General features: G+C 40.4%; 1 pseudogene; it reads left to right on the forward strand.

The window, feature by feature from the left end:
- Positions 1-2,821: 2,821 nt before the first annotated feature.
- LOC124963446 (ETS-related transcription factor Elf-2-like) lies at positions 2,822-4,453 on the forward strand (annotated as a pseudogene).
- The last annotated feature ends 10,382 nt before the right edge of the window (positions 4,454-14,835 follow it).

Here is a 14,835-nt window from a genome sequence, read left to right on the forward strand (position 1 = left end):
CCTGGGAACTTCCTCTCCTTAGAATTATGAGTAATATAGTTCCAACATTTGCTCACTGACTTCCCGGTATTCTGGGAGCCTACTTACCCCTTGGCATTGTGGGTTATATGATCTCAGGGCTTGCCTGCTCACTGTAAAAGATCCTGGGAAATATCTTCTCTTAGAATTGTGGGAAATAAAGTCCCACGATTTGCTCGCTCACCACTGGCTGTCTTGGGAAAACCTTCCCTCTAAGGATTATGGGTACTGTAGTCTCTGGTTTGCTACACAGGATGGGGAATTCTGGGAGCTTCCAGTTCATCTGATTGTGCGTAATGCCCTAAGTTTAGCCACTTATGGTGGGGGATACTGGGAATGGCTTCCCCCTTAGAATCATGAGCAATATTGTTCCATGTGTTCCCTGTTAGAAGCAGGGAATCATGAGTGTTATAGCACTTAGGATTGTGGGTAATGTAGACTTGGGTTTATCACTAGGGGATTCTGGGGGATTCTGGGTGAGTCCTCCCCATAGAGGTGTGAAAAGTGTAGTCTCAGGCTTACCACAGGCCCAGGATCCTAACCTTAGGATTAGGGTTAATGTTAGAGACAGTGAACTGTGTTCTATGATGCCAGGACTCTAAGCATTGTTGGAATCCACATGGAGACCTGGAGAACTGGGGCTCTATTGATGGTAACACTCCCAGAGTGATCTTGGTATATGTGTATAATCACAGAACAGTGTTTATATTAAAGGCAGTTGAACAGGCTCCTGATAACTGGTATTATATGATGGCAGGACACACAAGACTGCTGAGCACAATGTAGAGACAGGAAACTGATTTCTATTATGGTAGAAATCCCAAGGCTGTTGGGATCTACCTAGGGTTCTTGGGATCTAGGCAGGATTCTTTAATACCCTATCCCTACACTTTGCTCACAGAGGGACACTCTGGCTAGTACTTCTGGCTACAGAAGTGGTTGTGATGCTAGGAATTTCTTCCTTATTTTATTTTTTCACACCTTCTGGTCCTCAATCTGCTTCAAATGTCCAGTATGAAATTCCAGTAAAGTCTCACCCCTTTTCTTTCATCAACCTTGCTGAGAAGATGTTTATCTTCCCTCTTGGTTTCATTCCATGGGGCAGCTAGGAAAGCAACATTATCTATAGAAAAGTACTTCAGATTATACATGATTAAAATGATTCATGAAGCAAAGGATGAGATAAGAGATTGAATGCAGGCAATGAATGATCCCTCCAATAAGCAGTTAAAAGAGCAACTGCAGGAAGCAAAAGATCATTTCAACAAAGAGATAGAGAGTCTCAAAAAAAAAAGAAGAAGAACAAATGGAAATCCGTGACATGAAAGAAACAATAGACCAAATAAAAACTCAAGGGAAAGCATCACCAACAGACTGGACCACTTGGAAGACAGAATCTCAGACAATGAAGACAAAATATGTAAGCTTGAAAATAAAGTTGCCCAAAGAGAGAACATGGTAAGAAATCATACACGGAAACTTCAAGAACTATAGGACATCATAAAAAGACCAAATTTAAGAATTACCAGGATTGAGGAAGGCACAGAGATACAAACCAAAGGAATGAAAAACCTATTCAATGAAATAATGTCAGATAATTTCCCAAACCTGAAGAATGAAATGGAAAATCAAATATGAGAAGCTTACATAACACCAAATGCACAAAATCACAACAGATCCACACCAAGGCACATTGTATTGAAAATGCCTAACATACAAAATAAAGATAGGATTTTGAAGGCTGTGAGAGAAAATCATCAGATTCCACATAGGGGGAAACCAATATGGATATCAGCAGATTTCTCAACCCAGACTCTAAAAGCTAGAAGGGCCTGGAACAACGTATTTCAAATTCTGAAAGAACATGGTTACCAACAAGAATTTTATACCCAGCAAAATTAACCTTCAGATTTGAAGACAAAATAAAGTTCTTCCATGATAAACAAAAGTTAAAAGAATTTACAAATAGAAAGCCCGTGCTACAGAATATTTTCAACAAAATATTCCATGAGGAGAAAATGAAAAACAAAAATGTAGGTCAGCAAAAGGAGGAACTATCTTAAGGGAAAAAACCAATCAAAGGAGAAACCAAGTCAAGTTAAAAACCAAAAATAAGCCCAAATGACTGGACAAATCATATCTCAATAATAACCCTGACTTCCCTCCCTCCCGCCCTTCCTCCCTCCCTCCTTCCTTCCCTCCTTCCCATCCATTTCCTTTTTCTGTAACTTCAGTTACTCAGATTTTGGACCTGTTCAATTGCCCTCTAATAATTTCTATCTTTATTTAAAATGTTTTTTAGATATTGATAGCTCTTTATTTTATTCATTTATTCATGTGGTGCTGAGGATCAAGTCCAGTGCCTCACATGTTAGGCACGTGCTCTACCACTGAGCCACAACCCCAGCCCAATTGCTGTCTTTTCTCTTTTACTTTCTATTGCTTTATCTTTTTTTCAATTGCTCCTGGAGATTGCTTCATTTTTTTCTTCCCAGCCTATCTTTTTCTCTCTCCTGAGAAGCTTTACTTGGATGTCTAGTAATGTTTGTCTGTCTGCTCAGGATTAAGAGCAGGGGAGTAAGAAGAGGATTTGAAACTGCTTTTGGTGTGGTCTGATGCCTGGGAGTGTGCCTCTTGTACCTCAAAGATTCTCTTTGCTTTTCCCCCTCCACAAAGTAGCTTTATGCCTTGGCTGAGGAGCAGTTGTTGTCCCCATTTATTTTGTTACCAGCCTGCGATTCAGCTTTCCTGGGTTGGCTAAACCACCTTGTGCTCATCCATGTGCTTTAAGTCCTGGAAGTGAAAAGGTTTCTGAATATCCAGCAGTGATTGTGGAGCCAGTGCCAAGTGCCAGATTAGAGCAGGGCTATGCAGCCCAGGTTCTGGTTTATGATGATGAGACTTACATGATGCAAGATGTGGCAGAAGAACAAGAAGTTGAGACCGAGAATGTGGAAACAGTGGAAGTATCAGTTCATGGCAGTAATGCACACTGTACAGATAAGACGATTGAAGCCGCTGAAGCCCTGCTTCATATGGAATCTCCTACCTGCTTGAGGGATTCAAGAAGTCCTGAATTTATCTATGCTGCTATGAGGCCAGATGTCATTACAGAAACTGTAGTGGAGGTGTCAACTGAAGAGTCTGAACCAATGGATACCTCTCCTAGTCCTACATCACCAGAGAGCCATGAACCAATGAAAACGAAAAAAGTTGGCCGTAAACCAAAAACCCAGCAATCACCAATTTCCAATGGGTCTCCTGAGTTAGGTATCAAGAAGAAACCCAGAGAAGGAAAGGGAAACACAACCTATTTGTGGGAGTTTCTTTTAGACCTACTTCAGGATAAAAATACTTGTCCTTGGTATAGTAAGTGAACTCAGAGAGAAAAGGACATATTCAAGCTTGTAAATTCAAAGACTGCCTCTAAGCTTTGGGGAAAACTACGAAACTATGGGACGAATTTTGAGACACTACTACCAACGGGGAATCCTTACAAAGGTTGAAGGACAGAGGCTTGTGTATCAGTTCAAGGATATGCCCCAAAACATAGATGATGACAAAAGCGAAACCTGCAGTGAAGATTTGGCAGCAGCCACTGATGAGAAGTCATTAGAACGTGTGTCACTGTCTGCAGAAAGTCTCCTGAAAGCAGCAACTTCTGTTCATGGTGGAAAAAACTCTTCTCCAATATACTGCTCCAGAACCGAGAAGGACATGGCCAGAGTCGTGAATATCAGTCCCCTGCTCACGACGCCTCCTCCAGGTCTCCGCCCACCACAGCCTCTGTGTCGGCAGCAGCAGCGCCAAGGACGGTTCGTGTGGCGATGCAAACACCTGTTGTAATGACCTCATTGGGTCAGAAGATTCCAACTGTGGCAGTTCAGTCAGTTAATGCAGGTGCACCATTAATAACCAGCACTAGTCCAGCAACAGCGACCTCTCCAAAGGTAGTCATCCAGACAATCCCTGCTTTGATGCCGGCCTCTGCGGAAAACAGAGACAAGATCACCATGCAGCCTGCCAAAATTTCACCATCCCAGCTACACAGCTTGCACAGTGTCAGCTGCAGACAAAGTCAAATTTGACTGGATCCGGAAGCATGAACATTGTTGGAACCCCGCTGGCTGTGAGAGCGCTCACTCCTGTTTCACTAGCCCATGGCACACCTGTAATGAGACTCTCAATGCCTGCCCAGCAGGCATCTGGCCAGACTCCTCCTCGAGTTATCAGTGCAGTCATAAAAGGGCCAGAGGTTAAGTCAGAAGCAGTGACAAAAAAGCAGGAACATGATGTGAAAACTTTGCAGCTGGTAGAAGAAAAACCGGCAGATGGAAATAAGACAGTGGCCCATGTGGTAGTTGTCAGTGCCCCTTCAGCTCTCACCCTTCCAGTAACTATGAAGACCGAAGGACTAGTGACATGTGAGAAATAAACAGCAGCTCTGCTGTGGACTGTATAGACTGCTACGGTAGTACTGACATAAATGATTGCAAGGGAAGTCATCAAGAAAAGTCAAAGGAAGATTTTAAAACATTTTAATGAACATAAGAAAACAATCAGACTTACTGGAAATAAATTTCCTTTTCCATGTTTCAGTGGGAAATGAACTACATATTGAGATGCTGACAGAAAACTGCCTCTTACAGTAGGAAACAACTGAACCCATCAATAAGGAAAAGGATTGAAAGGGACCAAGCAGCTCACTACAATATCAAGTTACAGTAAGACTTGGAACACTAACATCTGTAAGAGGCTCTGTAGTTTTCAGTGGGAGGGGTTGGGATGGGTGATCTCATTGTTACATATAGCAATTTTTGATGCATTTTATAAGCATACCAGCAATTATTACTGTGTTCGCACAGTACTCACTTAACTGGTGCTATGTGAAGACTCTGCTAATATAGGTATTATAGAATGTGAATTGAAGAATGGATCCAAAAGCTTCAGAAAGAGATCTAGTGTGAAAAAAGAGCTAGTGTGATTTTTTAAAATACCATATAGCTTAAGCTGATTTAAAACAAAGGTCTTAGACTAATTTTCAGTTTTCTTTCTTGAAATAAGCTAATGGCTTGTGTAAAGCATTTTTATTAAAAGAAAAATTTAAAAAAATAATAACCCTGAATGTTAATGGCCTAAATTCATCAATCAAAAGATATAGACTGGCAGAATGGATTAAAAAGAAAGACCCAACAATATACTGCCTTCAAGAGACTCATCTCATAGAAAAAGACACCCACAGACTAAAGGTGAAAGGATGGGAAAAAAACCTACCATGCACATGGGCTCAGTAAAAAAATGGGGGCTTCCATCCTTATTTCAGATAAAGTGCACTTCAAGCCAAAGTTAGTCAGAAGAGATAAAGAAGGACATTTCATACTACTTAAGGGAATCATAAATCAGGAAGATATAATGATCATAAATATTTATGCCCCAAACAATGGTGCATCCATGAATGTAAAACAAATCCTTCTCAATTCCAGGAATCAAATAGACCACAACACAATAATTCTGGGTGACTTTAACACACCACTGTCACCACTGGATAGATCTTCCAAACAAAAACTAAACAAAGAAACCGTAGAACTCAATAACACAGTCAATAACGTAGACTTAACAGACATATATAGAATATTCCACCCATCAATGAGTGAATACACTTGCTTCTCAGCAGCACATGGATCCTTCTTGAAAATAGACCATATGTTATGCCACAAAGCAGCCCTTAGTAAATGCAAAAAATAGAGATACTGCCTTGGGTTCTATCAGATCATAATGGAATGAAATTAGAAATCAATGACAAAAAAAAACAGAAATTACTCCAAAACCTGGAGACTAAATAATATGAGATTGAATGAAGCATGAATAACAGAAAAAAGGAGATAAAAAAAATTCTTAGAGGTCAATGAGAACAACGATACAACATATCAAAATCTCTGGGACACTATGAAAGCAGTACTAAGAGGAAAATTCATTGCATGGAGCGCATTCAAGAAGAGAATAAAAAGTCAACGACTAAGTGACCTAACATTACAGCTCAAAGCCCTAGAAGAAGAAGAAGAACAGAAGAACACCAAAAGTAATAGAAGACAGGAAATAATTAAAATCAGAGCTGAAATCAATGAAATTGAAACAATTCAAAAAATTGACAAAACAAAAATTTGGTTCTTTGAAAAAGTAAGCAAAATAGACAAACCCTTAGCCACACTAACAAAGAGAAGGAGAGAGAAAACTCAAATTACCAAAATTTGTAATGAAAAAGAAATATCACAACAGACACCACTGAAATATATAACATAATGAGAAGCTACTTTGAAAATCTATACTCCAGCAAAATAGAAAATATCGAAGACATCAACAAATTTCTAGAGACATATGATCCTCCCAAACTAAACTAAGAGGACATACACAATTTAAACAGATCAATTTCAAGCAATGAAATAGAAGAAGCCATTAAAAGTGTACCAACCAAGAAAAGCGCAGGACCAGATGGATTCTCAGCCACGTTCTACAAGACCTTCAAAGAAGAATTCATTGCAATACTCCTCAAAGTATCCCAGGAAATAGAGAAGGTGGGAACCCTACCAAACTCATTCTATGAAGCTGATATCACCCTCATACCCAAACCAGGTAGACACATCAAGGAAAGAAAATTTTATACCAATATCCTTGATGAATATAGATTGAAAAATCCTTAACAAAATCCTGGGAGACCACATCCAAAAACATATTAAGAAGATAGTGCACCACGATCAAGTGGGGTTCATCCTGGGAATGCAAGGTTGGTTCAACATCCTGAAATCAATAATGTAATTCATTATGATAATAGACTTAAGGATAAAAATCATATGGTTATTTCAATTGATGCACAGAAGCGTTTGACAAAATACAACACCCTTTCATGCTGAAAATACTAGAAAAAATAGGGATAGTAGGAACGTACCTGAACATTGTAAAGGCTATTTATGCTAAGCCCACATCCAACATCATTCTTAATGGAGAAAAACTGAAAACATTCCCTTTAAAAACTGGAACAAGACAGGGATGCCCTCTTTCACCACTTCTATTCAATAGTGTCCTTGAAATACTAGCCAGAGCAATTAGACAGACCAAAGAAATTAAAGGGATATGAATAGGAAATGAGGAACTCAAGTTGTCACTATTTGCTGATGACATGATTCTATATTTAGAGGAGCCAAAAAACTCCACCAGAAAACTTCTAGACCTCATAAATGAATTCAGCAAAATAGCAGAATATAAAATCAACATGCCCAAATCTAAAGCATTTTTATTCATAAGTGATGAAACATCTGAAAGGGAAATGAGGAAAACAATTCCATTCACAATAGCCTCAAAAAAAAAAAAATACTTGGGAATCAATCTAACCAAAGAGGTGAAAGATCTCTACAATGAAAACTACAGAGCATTAAAGAAAGAAATTGAGGAAGACCTTAGAAGATGGGAAGATCTCTCATGCTCTTGGATAAGCAGAATTAATATTATCAAAATGGTCATACTTCCAAATGCGCCATACAGATTGAATGCAATTCCTATTAAAGTCCCTGTGACATTTCTCATAGAAACAGAAATACAATCATGAAATTCATCTGGTAGGACAAAAGACACAGAATAGCCAAAGTAATCCTGGGCAGGAAGAGTGATGCAGGAGGTATCACAATAACAGTCCTTAAACTCTACTATAGAGCAATAGTAACCAAAACAGCATGGTATTGGCACCAAAATAGACACATAGACCAATGGTACAGGATAGAAGACACAGAGACATACCCACACAAGTACAGCAATTTCATACTCGACAAAGGTGCCGAAAACTTACAATGGAGTAAAGATATCCTCTTCAACAAATGGTGCTGGGGAAACTGGAAATCCATATGCAGTAAAATGAAATTAAACCCCAATCTCTCACCCTGTACAAAACTCAACTGAAAATGGATTAAGAATCTAGGAGTTAGACCTGAGACCATTCACCAAATAGAAGAAAAAGTAGGCCCAAATCTCCATCACTTTGGTTTAGAACCAGACTTCCCTAACAAGACCCTAATAGCACAAGAAATAAAAGCAAGGAACAATAAATGGGATAGAGTCAAACTAAAAAGTTTTTTCTCAGTCCAGGAAACAATCAATGATATGAAAAGAGAGCCTACAGAGTGGGAGAAAATCTTTTGCACTCATCTCCAAAGTTTATAAAGAACTTAAAAAAAACCTTATACCAAAAATGTAAAGAACCCAATCAATAAATGGGCTAAGGAACTGGGCAGACACTTCACAGAAGATGATATACAGGTGATCAAAAAAATATATGAAAAAGTGTTCAGCATCCCTAGTAATTAGAGAATTGCAAATTAAAACCATCCTAAGATTTCACCTAACTCCAATTAGAATGGTTATTATGGAGAACACAAGCAATAATAAGTGTTTGCATGGATGTGGGGAAAAAGGCACACTCATACATTGCTGGTGGAGTTACAAATTGGTGCAGCCACTCTGGAAAGCAGTATGGAGATTCCTCAGAAAACTTGGAATGAATCTACCATTTGACCCAGCTATCCCACTTCTCAGTTTAAACCCAAAGGACTTAAAATCAGCATACTACAGTGATGCAGTCACATCAATGTTCATAGCAGCTCAATTCATGATAGCTAGATTGGGGAACCAATGTAGATGCCCTTCAATTGATGAATGGATAAAGAAACTGTGGTATATGTACACAATGGAATATTACTCAGACATAAAGAAGAATAAAATTATGGCATTTGCTGGTAAATGGATGAAGTTGTAAAATATCATGCTAAGTGAAATAGGCCAAGCCCAAAACACCAAAGGCGGAATGTTTTCTCTGATAAGTGGATGACAATATATAACGAGGGGGGTGATGGGGGAAGAGAAGAATGAAGGAACTTTGGATGGTGTAGAGGAAAATGGGGTGGGAAGGGGTTGGAGATGGAAAGGTAGTAGAATGATGTTCAGATGTAAGGTGTGGCTGTTACTGCACAGTGCCGTAGGAGGATGTAAAGGCTCAGTGGCATCGAGAAGTTCAGGGTTAGAAAAATCACCCCACTGGCATCACGGGGCAAGACAGGGGTTTGCATGGATGGGATGTATCAGGAAAATTACTAAACAAAATGGAAGGCTGCTCTGGAGGGCTTTAGGGGATGAGAGTTGAAACAGAGTATCACATAGTTGCTAACATACCCTGAAAAGCAAAGAATATATACTGCCATATTTGACTTCTAAATAATTTTCAAGCTCATTTCTGTTTTATGAATGAGAATGGTAGCACAGTCAACTTCTATGAAATACTACATGGCGACAAATTACCTAGTGAGGACTTGAACTTCCTTGACAAACATAATGAAGATACACAAGTATGACATTGTGATACAATACCAGTAAGCAAGACTGTTAGAGCCTTAATTCGTGATCAACAGTTGACGTGTTGTGCTTTGATTAGGCTCGGTGGAATGGTTCCAAGTGTGTCTGCACGGGCTCATCTCCCAGCCCACCCTAGATTGCAGCAGAACGTTCTCTAAACCGGGAGGGGTGCAGAAGAGGCTGTGCACCGCTTTTGCAGTGGACAGCACCTCCCCAAAGTAAGCCGACCCCACCGTCCACACAACTCGGTCAGATCAATTCCTTCTTACTTAATCTCTGACTGTAGGAGACAGCCCGGCCGCTTCTCGGGTTGGTTTTCCCGAGAGTCCACTTGGGCGTGCAACACAGGCCCCTAGGCAGCTCACCTAGTGATGGGGCTGCGGGGCTGCGCAGACCGCGACCTGGAGAGAGAGCCCGACCATGCGCATGGTGGAGCGGGACGGATGCGGGACCGCAGGCGAGGCCAGGCGTGCGCACTGAGGAGCTACGGGTGCTGCTGCGGAGCGAGGTAGACGCACGTGCTGCCTCTCGCGCTGACCGCCCTGTTCCCGCGTGCACCTTGCCCTCCGCTGGGACGCTGCGGTCCTGTTAGCTGCCTGGTGTCAGCGTCTCCACCCAGGTGAGCGCGGCCTCCCCGAGCGCGCGTGGGAAGCGGCTCGCGGCGGCGGCGGAGCACTGGCGGGGCGGGCGGGGACCGCGGGGCGGCGGGTCGCGGGGCTGTTGCGCTGCAGACCCGGGATGGAGGCGCGCTCGGACGCGCCGTCCATGGCCATTCGTAGCCTGGCGCGGGCTGAGCGTGGCGGGTCCCCCGGTGGAGGGCGGGCGGAGAACTACAGCTCCAGCCTGGCCGCGGGCGGCCGGTCGCCTCCTTAACGCAGAGGGGCCTGCGCTGCCCCGGAGCCGCGTCTTAGGGAGCAAGGCCGGAATTAGCTGGAGGGACTCTGGTGGCGGAGAACACCTCGGAGCAAGATCTGCTTGCTCTACAAGGCAGAGTTGTCGTCACGGAGCTCGATTGAGGAGGGACGGAAGTCGTGACCGTGTGCTCACTTCTGAGATTAGCCCAGGGATCCGTGTCTCCAGGCTCTGGACACTGGCTGACAGGGAGCCTGGGCGCCCAGTTTTGTTTTGTTTTGTTTTGTTTTGTTTTTCTTCCCTCTTTTTAAATTTTGCGTAGCTATCAAAGTAACTTTCTAAAATTGAAAATAAGAAACCTATTTCCATTGCTCAGTGTTTTCAGAAAATTGCCTTTTTTTTTTTTTTTTTTTTTTAAGAATGTTGTATTGGGGAATATATGACCCCCAAGTTTGCTGGGCTCTACGTGGAGCGCCAAGAAGCTAGGTTTCGGTAGTCATAAGACTCGCAGTGCTTGTGGGTTCCTTATGAGATTCAGCGAGTTTTGTTCTCTGATGGAGGGACTTCCAGGTTTATCTGGCTGTATCTGGAGTGCCAGGGAATGTGATTCCTATGATATGAGTATATGCAGTGCTGCTGAGCTCCGTGCAGACACAGGGACGCAGAGCCTAGAATGACTGGATACACTGGGCTGGAGGACACTGTGGAACAGCAGAGAATGAGGTCTGTAATGGTGGGACTCACAGGGATGCTGACCTCTATATGGAGAGAGGGGCCTAGGTGTTAACGATGGAGGACTCCCAGGGCTTCTGGGCTCTACCTGGAGTGCCAGGAAGGTGATTTCTGTGATAGCAGTACTCAAACAGCTTTGTTGACCTCTACATGATCATCAGGGAGCTGGACTGCATGCTCACCAGATACACAGTGTTGCTGAGAACGGGGTTTCTATGGTGGTTGGTTTTGCAATCCTGAGGGTCTGTATGTGGAGAGAAAGGAACTGGACGTGAGTTATTTTAAGGCTCCCAAGCTGCTGGGATCCACGTGGAAGTTCCGGGGAACTGGTGTTCTATGAATTCAGGACTCACAGGTTTCCTCCGCTCTTGGATGAGAGAAAGGGAACGGGAGAGGCACCACTTCTGGGCTCCAAGAAGACCAGGGTACATTATTTCTTTGGATGGCAGAATTCCCAGGGCAGGTGGACTCTGCTTAGAAAACCATGGAAGACAGGTACTTTAGATTTCTGGATTCATGGGGCTGCTGAGCTGTATGAAAGGCGGGTTGTAAATGGTATTTTAAGATGGCAGAATGCCCAGGTGTGCTTAGCCCTATATGGAAAGCCAAGGTACTTGGATTTTGTGATTACAGAATTTCAAGGGCTATGGTAATCTACATGGAGAATCAGGAAAATGTGACTCTATAATGGCAGAACATACAGGAATCCTGTTCCTTATGTACAGTGACAGGGAAACATGTTTTTTAAAACATTTTTTTAGTTGCTGATGGACCTTAATTTATTTATATGTGGTGCTGAGGTTCGAACTCAGTGCCTCACACATGCTAGGCAAGCGTTCCACCACTGAGCCCCAACCCCAGCCCAGGAATATGTTTTTATGATAACAGGACACTAAGGGCTGGTGATCTCTACATTCCAAGCTGTAAACTGAAGTTCTATGGTGGCACACATGATGCTGTGTTCTTAGTGGAGATATGGTGAATGTTGATTCTAATGATGGCAGAATGTGCAAGGATGTTGAGTTTATGTGGAGTTCCATGGAACTAATGTTCTGTGCTTGCAGGATTCACAGGGCAGCTTGGCTCTATATGGTGAGCCAGGGAGCTTGAGGTTTATTATGGCTCAATGTTCAGGACTACAGCATCTTCTCTGATTGCCAGAGAACTGGGGATCTATTAAGTCAGAACAGCCAAGGCTGCTGGAGTTTGTTTAGAAATCCAAGGAACTGGGATTCTGTGATAGCAGGACACTCTGAAAGCTTCTGCTCTCTATGTCAAGTCAGGGAACTGGATTTCTAAAGTTCCAGAACTTGTAGAAATGCTGAGCTTTTCATGGAGAGCCAGAGAACATGGTATCTAAATTGGGAGGAAGCACAAGTTGGGACTTTGTGAAAAGACAAGATACTGTTTTTCTATTGATGGCAGTATTCACAGGAATCTATACTTTTTGAGTCAGGGAAATGGAGTTTTATGATGTAGTATAAGCAGTGTTGCAATCTATGTGGAGAGAAGGGAATTGTGTATAGTCCCAAGACAACCAGGCCTGCTGTATCTAGATGTAGAGTCACAAGTCAACTTGTGTTTTATTATGGAAAGAATCACAGGTCTTCTGAATTCTGTGTGGAGAGCCAGAGAACTGAGTTGTGCAGGACCATTGAATTCTAGGTTACTATCCAGGCAGAATTCATAAGACTGATGATATCTACTTTTAGATCCAGGAAACTTGATTTCTACAATGTGAACAATTGCAGAGTTGCACATGTCTATGTGGAGAGACAGGAAAGTGAGGTTCTATTATTAAGCTAATATAAGAGCTGCCCTGGGCTTTTAATATTAATGTGAAATCCATACTGCTGCATCATCTGAAACTAATATAATACCTACCCTTTGGTTATTACTACTAATATGATATCCATACTCTAATATCCAATATTAAAATGGTACCTTCTGTCTTTTCTTGATACTATTATGATATCTATAATATACTAACTGAAATTAATATATTAGTTGCCCTTTTGCCTTTACTATTAATATGATAACTATACTGTGTCCTCAGAAACTAATAGTGGCTGTGTTCTTTATTACTAAAATGATACACAAACTGTAGAATCTAAAACTAACACAATAATGTGATATGTATAGTATAGCATCTAATACTAATATAATAGCTGCTGGATTTAATATTTATATAACATTCACACTATAGTACCTAAAACTAATGTATAACTGTCCTGTGGCTTTTAAGTTTAATATAATATACTAGAGATCTAAAACCAGTACAATAGTGAGCTGTGGTCTTTAGTATTAATATCATACTTCTGAATCTTAAACTATTATAATAGATGCCTTGTGGCCTTTTATACTAATATGATGTTGATACTATACCATTCAAAACTAATACAGTAGCTTCTCTGTGACCTTTAATGCTAATGAAGTATGCTTGTTGTAGCATCTGAAACTAATACAATAGCTGCACTGTGTCTTTTAATATTAATATGATATCCATAGTGTAGCATCTAATACTAATATAATAGATATCCTCTTTCCTTCATACTAATATGATATCCATACTGTGCAATTTGAAACTAATATAATACATCTCATCACCTTTATGTTAATATAATATCCATACTATTATTGCATTCTTCTTCTTAATATTAATATGAATTTTATAGTGAAGCATCTATTTCTAACACAGTATCTGCCCTGTGACTTTAGTGAGTATCTAATATCCACAGTATAGTATTTAAAATTAATAAAATGAATGTAGTAGTTTCCCTATGGTCTTTCATACAAATATTATATCCATATTTTTGCATTAGAAACTGATATAATATCTGCCTTCTGGATTTTATTACCAAGATATCCATATTATAGCATGCAAAACTAGCATAATAACTGCCTATGACTTTTATTAATATGATATCCATATGATTACATCTAAAATAGACATAAGAGCCGCCTTGTAGCCTTTAATACTAATATAATATCCATACTATAGCATTCATAACTTGTATAATAGCTGTACTGTGACCTATAATATTAATAACTGTAGCATCTAAATGATTTCATGCTGTAATTGACCTTTGATTTCTTCATAATATCCATACTGTGGCATCTGAAACTGATAAAATAGCTTCCCTATGGCCTTCAATAATAATATGATATACATTTCATAATATAAATACTGATATAATAGCTGCTCCTTGGCCTTTAATATTAATATGATACCCGTATAATAGCATCAGACACTGATATAATAGCTACCTTGTTGCTGTTGTCATTATATTCATACATTGCATCTGAAACTAACATAATAGTTACTCTGTAGCCTTTATTATTTGTATTATGCCATCTAGGACTGACAAAGAACCACTCTGTGGCCTTTAATAGTATTATTATATCCACACTACAGCATCTAAAACTAACTAATATGATATCTGTACTGCAGCACTTAAAACTGATATAATATTTGTCTGTGACCTTTAAGAGTAATATAGTTATACTACAGCATCTCAAAGTAATATAGCTGCCCTGTGGGCTTTGTTATTAATAAAATACCCAAACTATAGCAACCAGAACTAATATGATAGTGGATGCTTGGCCTTTAGTGTTAACATCATACCCAGATTGCGGCCTCCAAAGTGAATGTAATAGTTTCCCTATTGCCTTTAATACTGATATGATATCCATATTCTTGCAACTAAAAGTAAAATAATAGCGCTCCCTTGGCTTTATTACTAATAACATATTCATACTTTTGCACCTGAAACTGCCATAAATCTGGCCTGAGGAAGATTATTATACTAATATAATATTCATAACATAGTATCTGAAACT

The sequence above is a fragment of the Sciurus carolinensis genome, chromosome 13 (assembly GCF_902686445.1).
Source record: "Sciurus carolinensis chromosome 13, mSciCar1.2, whole genome shotgun sequence".
In the NCBI taxonomy this organism is placed as follows: Eukaryota; Metazoa; Chordata; class Mammalia; order Rodentia; family Sciuridae; genus Sciurus; species Sciurus carolinensis.